The sequence below is a fragment of the Zingiber officinale genome, chromosome 1A (genome assembly GCF_018446385.1).
Source record: "Zingiber officinale cultivar Zhangliang chromosome 1A, Zo_v1.1, whole genome shotgun sequence".
Lineage (NCBI taxonomy): Eukaryota > Viridiplantae > Streptophyta > Magnoliopsida > Zingiberales > Zingiberaceae > Zingiber > Zingiber officinale.
Window position 1 is genome coordinate 158,728,264 of NC_055987.1, and position 9,404 is coordinate 158,737,667.

At 40.3% G+C, this 9,404-nt stretch overlaps 1 pseudogene; it reads right to left on the reverse strand.

The window, feature by feature from the left end:
* Window positions 1-2,888: 2,888 nt before the first annotated feature.
* Window positions 2,889-8,601, reverse strand: LOC122038171 (annotated as a pseudogene).
* Window positions 8,602-9,404: the final 803 nt, after the last annotated feature.

The following is a 9,404-nucleotide window of genomic DNA, read 5'->3' on the forward strand; positions in this document are numbered from 1 at the left end:
AAACCATAATTATGATAAATGGAAATAAAATCACTTACCCTGCATGACGAAGGGTGCAACAACAAAGCTGAGGGTCGGACGGTCGAACGGTGGAAGGCACGGACGGTCGGACTAAGCTGGAACTACACAGACGTCGGACGGGCACGAACACAATCGGAGGTTGGACGGACAGAAGGAGGCAGGACGCAGGGCAGAAAGTAAGAGCAGACCACGAGAGGGGAAGCTATGGTCATCGGGAAAATGGAAAAAAGGGAAAAAGGGAGAAAGAAGAAGGAAGGAGGAAAGAAAGGGATCTACGGGAAGAAGAAAAGAATGAAGGAAGGAAATCAGCTAGCTATACTTACGTGGATGTCCACGTCGTTCACGTTCCCACATCACAGAAATATTTCATCATAGTGTATCATTTCTCAAAAAAAAAATTCTGTCAATTGACGAATTGAGTCAACCACATAATCGAGTCAATTGAAAACTTACAAACCAATTGATTGGGTTGATGGATCCAACTAAAGAAGTAGAGGGATCGATCAAGCCCAGCCCATTTGCAAATTTCGTTATCAGGGGCCCAATTACGAGTCACGCCGAAAACAACAGCTGGAGCTAAAATGTATCATGCAAATTGTCATGTAATACAAGTTGAGTTCATCCTTGCATCGTTATTATCTGTTCTAACTATTCTCCCAACTATTCTTCTCCTTCTTCCAAATACATCATTTCTTTCTACCTCACCTTCTTCAAGCTAATCCTTGCTCAGGGAGTCAATTAACATGCCGTGTCGAGGACTGGAGGAGGCAGAGGAGGAGCAGGATGAGAAGTGCAGGACGCCCAAGGGAGCGAACTGCAGGATCCCTGAGCATCCTCCTTGCTTACCTCCGCCACCACGGAAATTGAGACCAAAGAACCGTGGCACGGCGCCATCTGTGGGCTTCTTCAAGTCCCCCGAGATCGATGAGTTCTTCGCCACAGCCATTAATGGCCCAAAGCCACAAAACTCATGAGGTAGAACAAATGAGCGAGCGTATGCTCCCAAGACTACTGTACTGCGTGCAAAAGTTGCATGGCTTTAATTGTATTCATTTGGTAGATGCAGTTTGATTCATACTCTCAGGTCGCTGCGACTATATTCTTGTGGTGATGCAACTGTATCAATTATCACTATCCGGATTAATTTAGATTTCACTCTTTGAAATTAATTAACCTTCAGTTCGTGCATAGGTTTTACAAAAAATACTTTTTAATTTTTACCCCCAAAAGAAGGTTGATGTGTAATTTGGAGTCTTGCGGTGTTTGATTGTGATAGTGCATGCATGTTCAAGCCAGTGCATGAGACAGGCCGGATGGTTCTCCTGCAGGTGAAGGGACCAGAACAGTCATAGGTATTTTAACACAAAAGCATGGTCTATAAAACAACCAGGTTTTGAGTTTTGACATCAGAAAATTCATGATTTTTGTACTGCACTCTTTCAGACAAAGGGCACGAACTCAGTAATTATGGCGGGTCTCTTATGTGTTAGTCAGTATTTCAAAGATTAATAGTTGTCCGTGATTTACTTTCTCCGTGTTGATCCTGAGACGGATTGATGGGGGCGCTGAGGACAAACGTATTCGTCTTTTGCCACAACGAGAACTCAGTAATTATGCTTGTCATTGTATGTTTTGAAATTGTGATCGAGTTGAACAAAATTTATTTTGTTTTGTGGTGGTCTAAAGGTTGGGGAATCATTAGACTGTATGTTAAAAGAGGTTGGCAAGTCAAGCATTCGATGGTTATTACTCGTTTTTTTTTTTTTTTTGTCTTTGACCACCAACCCTGCAATTGGGTAAAAAGACGATTCTCATTTAAAGTTAGTTTAATATTTTGGAAATGTAATGATTATATCTGAGCTGTATCAATTTATTTAGGGTAATCGTCCTGTAATTACAAGCTTATAGTTAATTAATTCTCTTGCGTGAGAGTGTTGTATATTCTCAATGTGTAGCTAATGATATTAATGCCAGAATAATTCTGATATAATAATCACGATCCGTCAAAAAAGCATCCTTTGACAGACCAATTAATGGGAGATCATGATTGATAGATCTCCTAGTACCATCAACTTTTGACTAAAAAAACAAGGGGAAAAAAAAACGTTCTCAATTGAACTCTGTTTAATAATTAAAGGACAAGTTCATAGACCTAACAGTGGACAAGTGCACAATTACTTGAACCATGTGTCAGTTACATGGAAGAAGCAACTGCCACCATGTCGGAGAAGCTCAGGACTAAAGATTTAAGAAAGATTCGCAAACTTCCCCTTTTCCTCAGAGTTTAATTTCCTTTTTGACTGTTCCTCCAAAGTTTTCGTTGTAAGAAACTCATCCATGCATCTTGAACACGCGTTTAAGACCAATTAATGTATAAATACGTACCGCTGCACCATGATGATTGTACGAAGCAGGTTGCTCTGATAGAGTAGTTCAGATCATGGGAAGAAGGAGATCGTTTCTCTCTCTCTTTGGCTTCAAGAGAGAACACAATCACGGGGGAGAAGAAGAGCCGCCGAGGCCGAGGAAGGTCCGACCAAGCGACGACGACGAGGAGGGCAATGAGTACCGGCACTGGTATGTAGAGCCGGACGTCGATCGGAAAGCCAAGGAATACATTGACAGAGTTCGCAAGCAATTGAAGGCGCCAACTCAAGGATAACTGATGCTATAAATTTATCGTCGATTACGTGTCGATTTCATTGTCATTTCATGATTGCAGTTATTTTTTATCATCTATTTGGATATTGATTTCTTTGGGAGCTACGTATAGTAGATCTTGTTGATCATATCGCCATGTGTTTTTCTGACATCGCAGTAATTATTATATAAAGAACATTTCACTTATTTATTTGCTTTGTTTATCAGAAAACCGAACGCATGCAGTAGTGATTAGTTAGAAAAACACAAGTCTCAGAACTGGAATTGTGGATGCAGGAAGAAAGATTAAAGACAAATAAATAAAACGATCATGAGCAGGCAGTCAGGTGAAGTGCCACCAAGGATGCATAAACCCCATCCTTAATGTTGATCAAAGACTCATGCTTCCCTTTCTCCACGATCATTCCATTCTTGACGACGGCAATAACATCAGCACCTCTTATGGTCGACAATCTGTGCGCCACGACCACCGTGGTTCGATCGACCATGACACGATCCAGAGCATCTTGCACTGCTCTTTCAGATTCAGCATCAAGAGCACTGGTTGCCTCATCCAGTAGCAAGATTCTGGGCTCCTTCACTATCGCACGAGCAATCGCAACGCGTTGCTTTTGGCCGCCTGATAACTGCACTCCTCGTTCCCCGACCAATGTTTCATAGCCCTGCATTGAAGAACACACATAAAGACATAGAGCTAAAGCTGTGTTTTGGATGCAAAGCATCATCATACCTTTTGCAAACTGCTAATAAATCTATGGGCGTTTGCTAGTTCTGCAGCAGCTGTGATTTCACTTTCACTAGCCATCCCCTCCTTTCCATAAGCAATGTTAGCTCGAATTGTATCGTTAAACAGAATCGGTTCTTGACTCACTAGCCCCATCTGCTGCCTCAGCCACCTGAGCTGTAACCTTTGGATTTCAATTCCATCTAGAAGTATATCACCAGAATCAGGGGAGTAAAACCTCTGTAACAATGATATGGCAGTTGATTTTCCACTGCCGCTCTCCCCGACGAGTGCAACTGTCTGAGGAAAAGAGAGTGTCAAATCTCCCTATCAGACACATAGGGCAAGGTTCTTTAACAACGACCATTTGGAGTTACCTTGCCGGATTGGATAGTCAAGCAAAGATCTTGAAAAATTTGGATATCCGGTCTCGAAGGGTACCGGAAGCTGACATGTCGAAACTCGATGCTGCCTTCCAATCTTTCTAAGGTCATGCCTGAATCATCACTTGGATCTATACTAGATTTTCCATCTAGAATGGCAAATATGGAAGCTGAAGCAGATCTGGCCTTTGAGGAATCTGGTGCATAGGAGCTTGACTGAGAAATACCAACAGCTGCCATTGAGAGAGCAAGGAAGACCTTCCAAAAAAAGTTCAAAAAACAAAATTAGGAGATGAAAAACACTGCGATTATTGAAATTTTATTGTGCCCAACAAGCAAACACAACCTAGTATAGAAGTCACGTACCCTAAATACTTTGTCAAAAGTGGTTTTTCCGTTGTTAACTAGCCGTGCTCCGACGTAAAAACTAGCTGCATAGACACAAAACAATAAGAAGATGGAAAGACCGAATCCAGCACCACTGACAATCCCTTGTCGGATTCCTTTACTCATCGGACCTTCACATTTCTGCTTATATATTTGCATAACCTTCTCTTCGGCTGAAAATGAAGCAACTGTTCTGATACTCCCCACTGCATCGTTAGCAACTTGACTTGCTTCTTCATACATTATCTACATCCAATTACAGTATCAGTTGTCACTGTAAAAAGGAACAAAATAATTAAGAAAAAAAAAAACACTTTCCAAAAACCATATATACCTTTGCATCCTTGCTAAATCCTTTTACAAACTTCATTTGGACGAATCCGTTTAGAACAAGAAGAGGCACCAAAGCTAGGATAATCAAAGAGAGTTGCCAATTTGCAAGGAAAGCAATCAGCAACCCAGCAACTAATGTTGTGATGTTTTCAACAGTTAATCCGAGTGCATCACCCACAAGACTCCTCAATGTAGCTGCATCTGCTGATAGTCTTGCTCCAATCGCACCACTTGAATTCTCTGGATTATCAAACCATGCTATTTCCATGTTAACCACCTTCTCTAATGTCATTAGTCTAATCCTCCTAATCAACTTGGATCCTGCGACTACAAAGAAGTAAGATCTGGCTGGGAGGGAAACTAACGATAACCCACCAAATACCAGGAACATTAATGACCAAAAATTTGAGTCCTTTTTGAGCTTGTTTGGTGGCTCGTAGAATGCTTCGATCACATTTGATATGAGTATTCCTAATACGGGAAATATGATCCCATTAGCTATGGCAGCAATTGACCCAAGAATCAGCATTGGTGTCTCCGGTTTATTAAGATAAGCTAATCGACGTAGAGGTACTTCTTTCAAGTCTTGAGTGAGGATTTCAGGATCTGCTTTATGAGTTATAATGTCTTGTACATCTGCTCCAACATCAAAACCATGTGTTATTCGTAATGAGTGGCTGTTGCTGTGTCTGCCAGATGAACCCCGGCTGCTGGAATGGCGAAAGGATAATGTTCTTCCTGAGAACTTATTCTCTTTGTGCAATTCATGTCCATTTATAGTATCTGAATCCTGGTTCACTTCTTGCAAGCGTATTAATTGGCTATAAGCTCCATGCGGATCCTTTAGTAACTCTGAATGTGAACCTGGAAGTTAAAAAAGCAGTTAGATTCATTGCAAACTAGTTGCATTTTTTCTCATCTGTGGTTCGACTTACCTTGTTCAACTATTGATCCTTGACGTATAACAGCAATGGTATCGGCATTTCGTATAGTACTCAATCGATGAGCAACCACAACAGTAGTACGGTTTGCCATGACTCTATCAAGTGCTTCTTGTACTGTCCTCTCTGATTCTGCATCAAGGGCACTTGTAGCCTCATCTAAGAGTAAAATGCGAGGATTTTTCAGAATTGCTCTGGCTATGGCAACTCTTTGCTTTTGACCTCCGGATAGCTGTGTTCCATGTTCACCGACCACAGTATCAAGACCCTGAAAATCCATCAGTAGTTTCAGACAGGATATAAAATTGCTGAAATGGCAATCTATCAAATTGATCCTACAGAAATGGAAGAACTTTTGAAAGATAAGATGCTAACTCTTACCTTGGGCAACTTATCTACAAATTTGGCAACATTAGCAAGCTCTGCAGCAGCTCGGATTTCCTCAATAGTTGCATTATCCTTGCCATAGGCTATGTTATTTCCAATGCCAGTAGCAAATAGGACTGGTTCTTGACTCACGAGCCCGATTTTTCCTCTAATCCACCTTAATTGGAATTCCTTGAGGTTTATGTCATCTATGAGAACTTCTCCACCTTGTGGATCATAAAACCTCTCGATCAAACTGATGACAGTCGACTTTCCGCTTCCACTTTCACCAACCAATGCAACAGTTGTTCCTTGCTGAATGACTAGAGTAAATCCGTGAAAGATTTGTTCATTTGGTCTGGCTGGATACCTAAAATAAACATCTCTAAATTCAATATTCCCTTGAATGTCATCAAGCATCTTTCCTTTGTCATCATAGGCATCTATTTCTGGTTTCCTGTTGATTGTCTCAAACATCTTGTAAGCAGCAGCTTGTCCTGCAGCAAAAGCTTTCATTCAGGGTGCTAACTGGCCTAACGAACTGGACAATCAGATCAAAATTCTCAAAAGCTAGTACGAAATGGTTAATGAAATTTTATAACTAAAGAAATAGGTACCAAAGTTGTTAATCTTTAGAGTAAATATGCTTAATTGTACAGCTATGCTTGACTTTTGATTCATCAATGAAGAAAAAAAAATGAAGACAAAAATACAACTTCAACTTACAAGGATCCAGTGAGGATGGCAAATATAACATTGAGCACCCTGCCACCAGTGTAACCTTTTGAAAGTATCAGTTTTGCTCCGTACCATACTCCCAATGAATACCCACCAAACATGAATAGCACAACCGTGCCAAGTCCTAATCCAGTAACCAGTCCCTCTTGCACGCTCGCATCGTAGGCACTCACCAATGAGTTTTCATACTTCTTCACTGCCACTCGTTCCCCAGTAAAAGAAGCAACCTGCATAAAGACAGGCCCAATTAACAACTTGACTTCATGCTGTGCTCTAGAAAAGGAAAAAAAAAAACTTACTGTCCTAATTGAACCAATCGTCTGTTCAACAATGTTAGCAGCTTCTCCATAAGCAGCCTGTCCCCTTGACGCCATCTTGGCCACAACATTGGCCACGACTCCTCCCGCAACAACCAAGGGGGGGATGACACTGAGCATGACAAGAGTGAGAAGCCAACCTTGGGCAAACGCAACTGTGAATCCCCCAAAGAATGTGGATAGTAGCTGGATGAACTTACCAACCTATAACAACAGAGGGGAGCATGCACAACAAGGAGTTATCAGTAAATAGTACTCATGTGAGACGGAGGTAAGTAAACTTGAAGCAGTTACCTTCTCGCCCATGGCGTCCTGAATAAAGACAGTGTCACCGGACATTCTCTCAACGACTTCACCAGTATTGGTTTCCATGTCAAAGAATGCTATTTCTTGCCGTAGAATTGTCTTCAGGTACATATTTCTTATTCTAGAAGATTGCCTTTCCCCAGTAGTCATCCAGCAAGCCACCTCTGACAGGAATTAGAAAGCTGAGCATTCTGTTCTGTGCAAGCATTAGATCAAATTTGTTCCTTGTGCGCATGATAGGGAAAGTATTCTTACGGAGGAATGATGCCACGCCTGCTCCTACAGCCAAGTACACGAATTCCAACGCTACCTGAGTGGAAATACATCACTAATTATTCAGTAGGTTTACTTGCTCTTTCACTAATAAAAGAGAAATGAGAGGATTCGAGTTCCACTAGAGTACTCACTAAATGAGATAACTGTAACATGTTTATGATTAAGCCTAGCTCGAGTGTGATGATCAACTTACCTTGGTAACTCTACCAAGCACATCATGAAAGTCTGAAGCTCCTCCAAAGGCCTGTATCAAACCTCCAAACAAGACAGTCATGAGAGGTAGAGCAATCCCATTCCCCAGAGCGCCTAGTGATCCAAGAATCATCAGAATTATGTCCACGGAATCCGCGAATGAGAAGAGCTTGTAGAATGGAACGGTGTTCTTGTTATCATCTTGAATCTTGTCCTTGCCCATGGATTTACTATTCTCTTCAGACCCCACAAAACCAGTAGGTACGACTCCCTCTTTGCCTTCAAGCTCCATCTGATCTGTAAGTGTTCTTACGTAGAGTTACTGAATTTTTCAGTTCTGACCTGGGCTGATACACAGAACAACAGAAGAAACAATTATGAACACTGAGCCTCATCGAAGTTGCAGAACAATCCTGATGCTGGAGCAAGAAACAAAGTGGAATCACGGAACCAGGAAGCTCATCGAAGTTACATGAAATCAGAAGAGTGCAAACAAAGAAGAGCAGGAAAAGAAGCAAACAAACATCAACATATTGGCACAGAAGTTGAAGATAAAACAAAGCTTACTGACAACAAAGAATCAAAGAAAAGAAAAAGAAAAATCATAATTATTACTCGTCTCGACCTGCAAAGCAAACTCACCGATAAAAAGAGCAATCGCCCATAGGCAAGAAGATAGTGGATGAAAACCAAGCGGATGGTCATGACTTCTTTTAAAGCATCAAAACAAGCAGAAAAAATGGGTGGGAAAGGTTCTAGATGATGAAACAAAACTAGGAAGAATGATGATGTCGGCATGCCTCCTTTCTCAGAAGAAGTGAGATTTACGGGGACCAAAATGAGCTCTCATTATCACAGGTCTGGTTGTTCTACCTTCGTACTCAGATGGCATCCCTTACCTTAGAAGCCATGGTTGCAGAGATTGTAATGGGAGGTTGCAATTGCAATGCCACCAACCTCATGGTCGGGGTACGCGATTCTTTATGTCTAATCATCAACTGTTTGTGAAACTTTTTTATTAATTGTTGCAGATATTAATCATGTTTTCTAAAAAGGAAACTTCGATCCTGAGGAAGGATTTATTTTACACCATCTAGAAGCTGTTTTTTTTTACTCGAAACCTTGATCTTTACATACAACAATTGTACCACTGCACTAAAGGCTTCCCTTTAATTCTATTATTTGCTAAGATGTGAAATTATTTTCCTTCAATACGTAAATAATACAAGTGGCGTCGCTATTTTTTTAGAGAAAATTAATTGTCTTCGTCATGATCTTAGACAGTGAAATGGGTAAGAAAACTCACCCTCTCTTAACATTGAGTTATTAAACTCACAAGCTCTCTTGGTTTAGCATTTTCTAAAAAATAAAATCGTTTTTTTTTCTTCGCATATTGAAGCATGTAAGCATTAAGCACGTACTATATTATTCTTTGGCATGTAAACATTGAGCATTCGTTTTATTCTCTTATAATTCTAAATTAATCTCTCTCTAATCCAACCGATCAAAATAACCTTAAATATCTCCTAAGCTGATTTTAAAATTAATTTACCTGGCAAAAAATACGTATAAAAATTTAAATGAAAATATATATGACTATTTTATGGGAATTTTATTTTAGTCAAAATGGATTATTTTATATGTGAGTATTCCACACAAATTATGAAATTCTAAATCAGATAGATTTATATGTAAGATTTTGTGTAAATATATATTTTTCAAACCCTAATTTATAATTAATTTATTGGCATTCTGTCAG